Source organism: Capsicum annuum, chromosome 9 (assembly GCF_002878395.1).
Source record: "Capsicum annuum cultivar UCD-10X-F1 chromosome 9, UCD10Xv1.1, whole genome shotgun sequence".
NCBI lineage: Eukaryota > Viridiplantae > Streptophyta > Magnoliopsida > Solanales > Solanaceae > Capsicum > Capsicum annuum.
In genome coordinates this window covers 190713185-190724099 of record NC_061119.1, presented here as the reverse complement: position 1 = coordinate 190724099, position 10915 = coordinate 190713185, and the positions used below count along the sequence as shown (strand labels likewise).

At 32.5% G+C, this 10915-nt stretch overlaps 1 long non-coding RNA gene across 1 annotated transcript; it reads right to left on the bottom strand.

Moving 5' to 3' along the window:
- Positions 1–940: 940 nt before the first annotated feature.
- LOC124887435 lies at positions 941–4037 on the bottom strand. Its single transcript, XR_007045204.1, has 2 exons — positions 1785–4037; positions 941–1546 (listed from the first exon to the last, which is right to left on the bottom strand). It is a non-coding gene; the product is annotated as an uncharacterized LOC124887435 (long non-coding RNA).
- Positions 4038–10915: the final 6878 nt, after the last annotated feature.

Sequence of the window (10915 nt, the reverse complement as noted above, 5' to 3'; positions counted from 1 at the left end):
TCTGAAAAAAGTAAAATCGAATATTGATAATATAAGTTGAATATTTACATTTATCTAACATTATGACTCATTTGAAATTTTGAAGTCAAAATTTTGAATACCGTTTGCTCCAATTGATCATTTGCATCTCATAATTGCCTCTATATTATCCGTGGCCGATGATCTCCTTTGAATTTCTCAAGTCAAATCAACAACAAATACATAAATTATATTTTTCTTATTAATCGAGGAATATGAAGAAACATAAAATTTAAAATATTCATTATCATAATTTTATTAAGAATTAAGAGGTAGTATAAATGTAGACTTCATGTTGAAGACACTTGTAAAAATTTTAAATCATTTTAACATTCTAAACTTTAAATTGAGAAGATTAACTTTGATAGAAAAAATACAAAAGAAAAAATGTAACAAAACATTTTAAAGAACATATAAAAGAGTGAAAGGAAAAGTAAAGAAGTTGGAAAAAAAATAATGTCAACACTAATTTCGCTCTTCTTGTTAGGCTTGTTATGCTATTCTGATAACTTCTTAATTTTTTTTCCTTTTTTACTATTATTTTTACTGTTTTACTCTTACTTGATTGATATTCGTTTTTTCCTAATTTTATGAAATAATATCTCCTTTCAATTCATAAAATCAATTTTTACTTATTCTTTTCTTAATTTGATATGAATTTTAAGAATAAATAGATTGATTTTTTCTTCGAATAATTCCTCTTACCTTTTGAAACTTTCATTACTCTTCCTATAAATTCCTCAATCAAAGTAAAAAAAAAAATTCTCAATATACAACATCTCATCGGAGAAATTATACTGCAACATATTGTTCAAAAAAAATTTATGTTGAGAGAAATATTTGTCACATAATTTTTTCATTTATTTTCAGCAATTGTTCAGTACCTGCATCGGAGCCTGATTAGTCCAAATTGTGTTGGATGTGGGTCGTTCAATGATAGTGCTCACTATCAAATTATCCAGATCATAAATTGAAATCTATCTACTGCACCACATCCTTAATGATTACAATCTTTTTCATTACACACAAGATTTTTAGGATCATAAGATAGTATCTCTTTCTATTTTTTAACGACATCACAAGAGGAGCAAAATACTAGAATCATTTTTTTCTTTTTTTTGGCAGCCACTAAGCTATGTTTAGTAGGGAGTATTACATATATATATTGGTTTGCTGGCAGTAAGAATAATAAAAAGCTCTCTCCGAAGCCTTCAAAGATGTCAAGCAGCCCAATGTATGACAGAGAGTTGAATCCCGCGTGCCATGAAGACAACCATGTGCTATCATTCGATGCAGCTGTTCGGTTCAGTATCTCAAGAATTGGATCACTTAAAGGAGATTCCTGAAGAAGACCAGTTTGATAAGAGAAGTCCTTCAAGAGAATTCAGAGAGATCGAGGAAGAACCTGAGACCAGCAAACCTGGTCACACATTTGATTTTGGTGTGGGCAACTCAATTTCAATTTCTCGGCATCAAACCCTTGATAATGGATCAGCCTCTGAGATATGCCCGGAGATAAACGAGAGTGCTATAAGAAGAGAAACTGAAGGTGAGTTTAGGTTAATGGAAAGGAGAGAATGAAACAGATATGCCGGTGGTAGATTTTTTTTTTTTTTAACGAAATCACAAGAGGAGCAAAATACTCTAATCATTTTTTTTCTTTTTTTGGCAGCCACTAAGCTATGTTTAGTAGGGAGGAGTATTATATATATTTGTATAAAATAAATAATTCAGTACAAAACATTTTAGAACAAATCTGACTCAACCTGTAGCTAAGCCTCGCTTCCATCTTCATCGTCTTTGCGAGAATCTTGGTGTTTTTGGCGACACCATGCTTGTTACTACACCATCATCTCAGTTTATATGCTAAAGATTTAATAGTTTTAAAAAATGAAAGGTTTTTTGGTCTTTTCATTTTTCATTTAATTAAATGTGTATTAATTTTACAAAAAGGAAACGGAAGATAAAGAAGGCAAAGAAAGAGTTTTGAAAAAAAGAAATAAATTGCAACAATAATGAGGAAAGAGAAACTGTAAAAGTAATTAATTTTCTGGAAATTTTTTAAACATAAAATAGTGAAATAAGTTCAAAAAATTGAGAAAACAGATAAATAGAATTGCTGATCATAGAGAGCGCCACATCAGCGTGTCTATGTTTCAGCTTTATATATATATATATATTGATTGATTGAATAACAATTTTGAGGCATGAACTTGATGAGCAAAATGATCCAGAATAAATAAAACAAAGAAAACAGCATACAGGATTTGAAGGAAATCACCAAGACTTCAAACACAATTCAATCAATCTTTCTTAACAACACAACACTAAACAACATGAATAGGCGTTACAGTTACGTTCATCCATTCTTTCTCATTCAATTGACAGACGGATAACCAACAAAACAAAAGGAAAACACACCCCAAAAAATTTCAAAAGTTTCATCCTCATTCTCTCTTTACTGAGTCACGAAAACTATGAACCGGAGGTTCTTCGAGGGAATTCCTTGGACTATTATTTTCTCACCAACCTACTGACCCTCTCAATATTATTTATCGACGGAATCTTGTGACTAACACCCTTCAAACATAACCCAAAAAGAACTAGACATGACTGCACCTCATATGTAAAAAAAAGGGAAAGGGGTATGTTTAGGAAATGGGCTCATACTCCAATCAGAAACAGCAAAAGGAGAAAAATGGGGAGTAGCGAAAATATACAAGAATGAAAAAAAAATAGCTTAACATTCATTTGGGGAATGAACTCCCTTGTTTCCTTTTGACATTATTAGTCAAAGAAAACATTGTGACGAGTCCCCTTTATCTAGAAAACAGAAAGGACAAGCTAAGCTAGGCTAAACATGCGTAGTACTCGAAAAGTCTTTTGCAAAATGTCAACCAGAGAGGATATAAAACTTACACTGTACTAGGCTACTGTTTCGAATAGATGAATGCCAATAGTATATGAACAACATCATATCCAGAGAAAGCCAAAACAACTGTGAATGAAACAAATCAAGAACATACACTGTGCAAGATTTCATCAAGATGCGATTATCAATTCAAGTTGCCAAACAAGACATGGTACAGAGCTTGACCCAGTCAGTTTTCTATCGACCCATTATTTACATTTGTAGAGCAAGATGAAGGGAAAAGATACGTTTAAAAGCTCATATTTCATCAAAATATATAAACACACAGAAAACAAACATTTAACACAGAATGTGGTTTAAATTACAGGAATATCGCAACAAAACATCATCACAATCAAACCTACGACCTTCAAGGCCTCTACAGCGAATAAATCCCAGCATAAAAGAGAAAACCAAATTACTACTACGAAAACAAAAACGAGGCAGAATCACGAGAATCAACCACTGCCGAAAAGCATCGTCGTCAACTCAAACGAGGCAGAATCACGAGAATCAACCACTGCCGAAAAGCATCGTCGTCAACTCGGGAACTTCGATTAGCCGACGAATTTCACGGAATAAATTTTTTACTAAAAAAAAATAGACTGTGATTTTGCTCAAAGGTTTTTCAACTTCCGAGACTTCGGTATTTTTTGCTCCAAAGAGAGCTTTTTATAGACGAGATTGGGAGTTTCATTGCAAGCTCCAATCGATGTGGGAGAATAAAATTCATGGGCAATTTGAGAATTTCCAAGGGGAATTTTGAATTGGACGGTTGTTGATAAGGGATTAGCCGTCTTGTACGAATTTGTACTAATTAGTACAAATTTTGAATTTGGAATTTGAATTTTCAATTGGGTCGAAACTATTATCGGGTTTTGGGTCACCGAAGTCAGGTTCGTTGTTGGGTTCGGATCGGTGCGTTAGAATGGGTCGCAGGGTTCGGCTGCTTCTGCCAGTTGCCGGCGTTGTCGGTGTTGATACGATTTTTGGCTGTTTTGGTCCAAGCTGTTGCGTTGTTTTTCTGTTCTTGTTGAAAGTCGATGCTGTTGTGTGTGGTACGCATAGGAGAAGGAGAATCAGAGGTTGGGCGGGTCAGTTAATATATTGGGCCGAGTGAAAGTGTGTAATAGCTGTTGGTGTTGAAGAAAACAAAGATGGGCCGGGTCGCTTGATTGCTATAGGGCCACTGATGTTTGAATTGGTTGGGTTAAATTGGTAGATTAGGTCAATTTTGGGGTTATTTAAAAAAATAACCCCACTTAAATTAGGAGTTAGCTAAATCCATTTAAATTTCGATCAAATTGAAAATCAATTAGCCAATTGCATTGTAATTTTAGTCAATTTGATTTCAATTATGACCAAATTAACTCCAAATTCGATATGAATTAATGCTTCATTTAATTCTGAGTTTCTTGGTTTGACAAAATCAAACATATATTTTTCTGAATCAATTAATTTTGAGAACAAATTATATTTGCATTAAGACATTATTCATTTGAATTAATTTTCAAGATGATCCTTGATTAAAATATATTTTTTTCATAGAATAATTATTTTAAGTAATAGAATTATACAATCTCGTATATATGGACACAAAAACATATAATCACTACTTAAAATGATAAAAATTGCGTACATAAATATTTTAAAAAGTTTTTATTCAGATGAAATAAATGTTGTAATTTTATTGAAAATCGAAGAAACTCGACATTGAACTTGGTTGTGGAGGGCAAAAAATTAGGTGTCAACACCTATAGTGGCCATATTAAACTAGAACTCGAAATTCTATTTTCTATAGAAAAATGAGAAGTCACCGCCTTTTCCTTGTTCAAGTAAAAACAAACATGTGTGTTTCTTTCCTCCTTAGACTGGGAGAGTTTCTCAATAAATAAAGATTTCTCTGGCCTAAAAATTCAATTTTCTATTTACTACTTGCCCACTCAAGTATTGACAGAGTTCAGCTGTTAATTTGAGATCACTGTAGAAGACCGCAGATTCGAAGACAGACTTACTTCAAGACATCTACTCACACTTTCATAGATATTTTTTCGTTAATTTTAAGCACTATGTGTTTATGTTTATTGTCTATAATTTGTGTAATCAGTAAGTTTCTAAAATGCTTCCATTGTGTATCATATTTTCTAACAAATTGTAATACCGAGTACCAATAATTACAACACGCAAGGTTGAAGAGAGAAATAATTCTCTATATTTGAATTTAACTTGTGTCTGATTTGTATTGGACCATAATTTATTTCCTGTCTTAATAAACTGTGGATATACAATCAAACCTCTCTTCACAGGGAGCTTAGTAGTCCAATTGATTGTTTATATGAACTACCACCTTGTTGGTGACGATTCAACTTTTCCATATTGTAATTTCCTCCCCATTTTTCCTTCTCCCAGTTCTAAGAAGAAGAAAAAACAAACCTCTTTTAACCTTTTTGTTCAGACCTTTTCTTCCTCATTATCTCGGTTGGCTATTAACATTTGACGTTTGATTTTATTAAGCTATTATAGATAATTTCCTCTTAAAAAATTTTTGACTCTTTTGTTTCTATACGTGGAAAAATGAAAAAAATACAAAAAGGCCCCCATATCATCCTCTTTTAATTTTATTCCACATTCAATAATGTTTTAGACTTTTTGGTTTGTCGTTGGAACTTACATAACGATGAATTTTGTTGGTGAAAGATAATTATGATAGAGGGGTATGTATACCTTTTTCCTCTAAATAAATTAACTAAAAATTACACAAATACACAACTTATGTTTTCAATATTACAAAAAATTCCAACTCCCTAAACTTACTATAAAAATCTCACATATACACAGAATGTTATGTATATGTCGGTTATGTTATGTATATTAATAGGGAGAGAGAGTAAGGTAATTTAAAAAGTGGAAGAGAGTATAATTACTTTTAAAAGATTGGTATTTATGTTATTTACTAGATAGGTATGCTCGTGCTTTGCGCGGATCCAACGTGTAATTTTGCTATGAACCTAATATTATGATCAGGTTGCGTATAAACATAAATATAAAATAAATTTTGCATATTATCTATAATAAATATATTTCAACACACAACAATATCACTGTTGTGCACATAGTATAAATTCCAAAAGAATTGTTTATACAACCATGAGAATATCATTCTACTGGATGTTCACATGACATTTACATATCATAAGTGTTGCCTAATTACATTGTTACATACACTTTTTATAAATAAACATAAGTAATATGATGAGATAGTAAGATATTAGGAGAGATCTGTAATTTACCAAATTAGCAGCAATGGCGAGACTCTGCAACAAGACAATAAAGAAGCAATATTAATTTATTTGGTTTAGAAAAAGGATACGTTTGGCCATTATCATTTTATCCACTTCACATGTTACTGTCTTTCTATAAGTTAACGTTTGGGGCCCTTTTGGAGTTTAGACCAATCAATTTGGTGATTTACTAATTTCCATTCCAGCTCTAAGTCAAATGTTGTTACGAATTTAAATTTAAAGAGTATGCTTATTTAGGCTTATTTAGAAGTTTTACAAATTAAATTTTGACCTTACATCTCAAGTCTCAAGAGACAAACTGGGAGATGTGTTTTAAAATAAGATCCATTTTTCATGTATTGAGTGATCAAAATGAGAAGAAAATTAGATACATTCAGTGTACTTGTGACATACCTCTTCCTTTCTATTATGGAATAGAAACATAGGAATTATTAGGCACGTATTTCATCTTTGATGATTTCTCCTTTTGTTTAGTTCATCAAGAACCAAGGTATAGGAGCTAAAGTAATGTTAATGTAAAATGTTTAGGGCAACTCAGAGATAGAATTACAGAGGAACCGGAGTAGAGATTGTGGATCTACTTTCTACTATACTGCACAGACTAACTTCTTGCTCAATGGACTCTTATATTTTGTGATGTTCAGCTAAAACAAGTGCAGTCTCTTAGAGGAAGTTTATCTCGATTGGGGGTCTCAGAGGTGCACATGCCTGTGCAAGTCCTAGGATACAAGATAGATTATCTTTTCACAGTTTACCTATGTATGTTGCTGCCTGAACCACAAAAGAAAGAAGCAGATGTCCATCACAGAATGTCGTGTGTTATGTTTCCCATAGGGCATGGGTTTCCCTCTTCTTATATGATGTTGTGTGATCCTCACTCCATAAGTTAACTTTTTCGATCACCTCATAGAACATTTATTTAAGGAAGGCTAGCACGAAGTGGGCAGAAAAGTAAAGGTGTTCGCAAGTTGGCCTAGATATTACTGTGAAAAAACACCTAAAGAAAAGGTACCATACTACTACAAAAATGGTTTTCGTGCAAGCTTTGGGCATTTCCGACTATCTTGCCATACAAATCTGCTTTTATGGGAAGATGAAGTTTGCACAGTCCATAACATCTATCACCTAATACAATGCCTGACCTAAAGAGCTTAAAGCTGAGTGTACTGATCGGTCAGACTAAAAAGTCCTACTTACCATGTAGATTTAAGGTAAAAGTCAGCTATACAACTGATCAACGTGTCAAAACCAAAATGCCCTAACATTTGGCCTCTAAAATAAGCATAGAAAAAAAATTAAATTGAAATTTCAATACTCTTATTTTAAGACAATCAGTAATTTGAGGTTTCTGTCATAGATTTCATTTAGAATCGTGTATTGCCACATTAGTTGTACGTGAGAATTTGATAATGATGGAAACTGTGAACTTTAATCTTTATCTGTAAATAGATCAAACCTAAACATCAACTGAATCCCACTGAAGTCCTACTCTAAAGATGTTAAAAATTGTTATGCTCAATTGAAAATTGGAGAAACAACCAAAGAACTGACACTAAATACAATCCTTTCATTTTAAAATCTAATCAGAGAAAAAGCCTGATAGAACGCCAAACTAATATAACGATAAAGCAAATTATATACATGTAGTTTAGTTCATATATACTTAAAATATAATACTTAGTAAATTGAGTTGAACAAATCCACAACAATTTCTTTATGTCAAGACGTGTTTCCTTTCTAAATAATTTCTAAAGTCCTGGCGAAAAAACAAATCAAAAATTCTGTTTCAACATGGCATTGATGATATTTTCTTTTTTTAACAATTTTCACCTTCAAAGCAATGTCCATATTACCCCTCAAACAAATTCTAAAATCTTGTGCTCTTTACGACTTCTATAAAAAGAAAGAGCTTTACCTCATATGATCACTTCCATAGTATTTGTAAACTTTTATTTGGTCAATGTATCCTATTTATTGCAAGAGAATTAATGAATGAATCAGTCTATTTCTGCACTTCCAAGTGGACTAGCTTATGTTTCATGGTTTATGTTTGTATGCATTGTTAACTTGCTAGAGTTTATGAAGACAAAAAGACTGTAGTTAATTTGGAACAGGGTGATTTGCTCAGTTTTGGGTCTAACAAGGCCATGGTAAATGTTTTTGAGCCAAAAGTTTTTGTTGACTAAATACCTTGTCTTCAAAACTGAATAAAACAAACTTTGGCTAAAATGGCTTTGAATGTTTCCTAGCTTGTGTTTCATACCAAAAGCCTTTAATTATCACTCTGTCAATGGATAATGATAAAATGACTTTTACAGACACAACTTCATTTCTTTTTTCCTAATAGGAATTCTACTTCCTTGTTGTTGGAATTGGACCAAGTATGACATTGCCGCCATTAAGTTGCTTAAAAGATATCGGAAGGCTCCTGGGCAATCATGTCACAAGAGTTTATGGTTCCTCTATAATTTTTGGTGTCTTAGGACTGAAAGTAAAAATAAGATGTTTTAATAGCTCCTCAACTCTAAACCACTCAACAACAGTAGTGATAACAACATGCTCAGTGTAATTCCATAAAATAGGGTTTGAGAGGGTAGAAAGTACTCAAATATTACCGCTTGTTTATGCAGATAGAGAGGTTGTTTGCTATAGACAAACCAATAAGTCAAATCTAAATGCTTAGTCAACCCTTTTTTGTTGGACAAACCTGTCCCCAATTACTAATATTGGACGTTCTTTGGAGTTTTGCTATGCACTACACAAATAAAATTGCTCTCTGCCTATAGAGTGAGAAAAACAATAAATTATAGTGCTTTATTAAGACTTTTCTCTATCTCTTCAAGAGGGGATATTAAGAGCATTAAAGCCACCAATTAAAAAGTTTTGACATCCTTCTCACATAAATAGATACTATACATATTTGTTCGAGAAAGAATTAGTACCTGTCAATGACAGACAGTTGGATTCTTTGCAAACATACCTTGACATAGCCTGCAATCACATTACATCATTGTCTCTTCTGGTGAAAATATTATCAACATTTTCTTAAAGCCTTTAAAATTTCACATGATAGGGTACAATTCATACGGATAAAAAAGAAGATTTAGACAAAAATTGGAGTAGCTACTAACCTGAAAGTTAGAAATGAGGAGAAGATTGAAAAAGAAAGAAGGATGGTAAAGAACAATTGAGTAGACGAACAAAGAATAATCAAGAAGTTTAGGAATGGCAGAAGGTGCATATAAAAGCCGAATCCAATAAAAAAGAAGATGCATGTGTGTTTATTACATAAATGTAGATTACATTCTTGATTCTAACCATTGTGATCCTCTATTTTCTCCTTCACAAAGTTGTGTTTCACTCAATATCTCCAGCTTTCATTTTCAAACACCAAAAATAAGACATAACATTTGGTTGAATAATAAACATGAGAACATGACAAACATTATTATCAAACTTTTAGTACCTCAAAATATAACCAAAGCAGTTTGTTCATGTTTTATCCACACTTTTAATATTATCATACATACTTCACCAAAGACTGAAAATTAAAAATTAATATTTTTTAAAGATAACGTATCTATGTTCCTCCCATCTAAGTTATATCCAAGCCTCGGTAAATACATAAGTCGAGAAAGGACTTTGAAATCACATGAAGAATAACTTTCCATATTAATTGATGAAAAAGGAACATGTTTGTATGGTCACCAGATATAAATTCATTGTAACCTACATAATGATTAGTTTTTGGTTAATATAATTTTCATATATCTAATATAGTATTTGGTTAAAATAACTGTTATACCCCTGACTGTACTTCTACTCACTAATGCTGGTAAAGATGAAACCTAGGAGCTTTTGTTATGCTATATTATTGATTTTGTTCTAAAAGCTTAGACATCTCCACTGCAAATTGTCAATATATCAATTGCAATCAGACATTTTTCTATTTTATCTTTAGACATCTGCGTTGCATATTCATACACTAATTGGAAATTACATAATTTTATTTTTGAATAATCCAAAAAAATTCTGATAGGTTTGGTTCCCAATATCATTTGAAGCCAAGCATAACTAAGGTTTTGGATTAAGTAGGAAATGTTCTTAGTTCCAATGCCAGCACTCTCTTAATGCATCTATAACGACTATTACTAAACTTCAATCCCCACAAAAAGGTAATTTGATACTTTCCTGCACTGTGGATTAGCTGTTAGGGAATTGTACGGTGCGGTTTACCTATTAACTGTAATACTAAGAGCTTTTTACTACCACACATGTGTCACGCCTCAAATCCTATTGGAGCGGACTAGCACCCGTAACTGAGGAGACCCGGGAGAACCAGCTCAGAACCTTATACTTTCCATGCATACCTCTATGATAACCCGAAATTCGGACAGCATCATGTCACATATAAAAGAAAATAATCACCTGTATAAGCTCGAGCACACATATATATATATATGTATATACAATACTTGGCCGTTGGAGCCATCATGTATATTAACAAAACACCACCTTGACTGTACATTAGGTCTACAAAGCCTCTAGACAATACACAGAGTTTAACTAAGGTCGGGACACACCCCGCCATATAACTAACTTCTATACAATACCAAAAGTGAATGGATATGACACAGAAAGCCCCGAAGCAAAACTGGAGCTCACCAAAAGCAGCTGGATATCC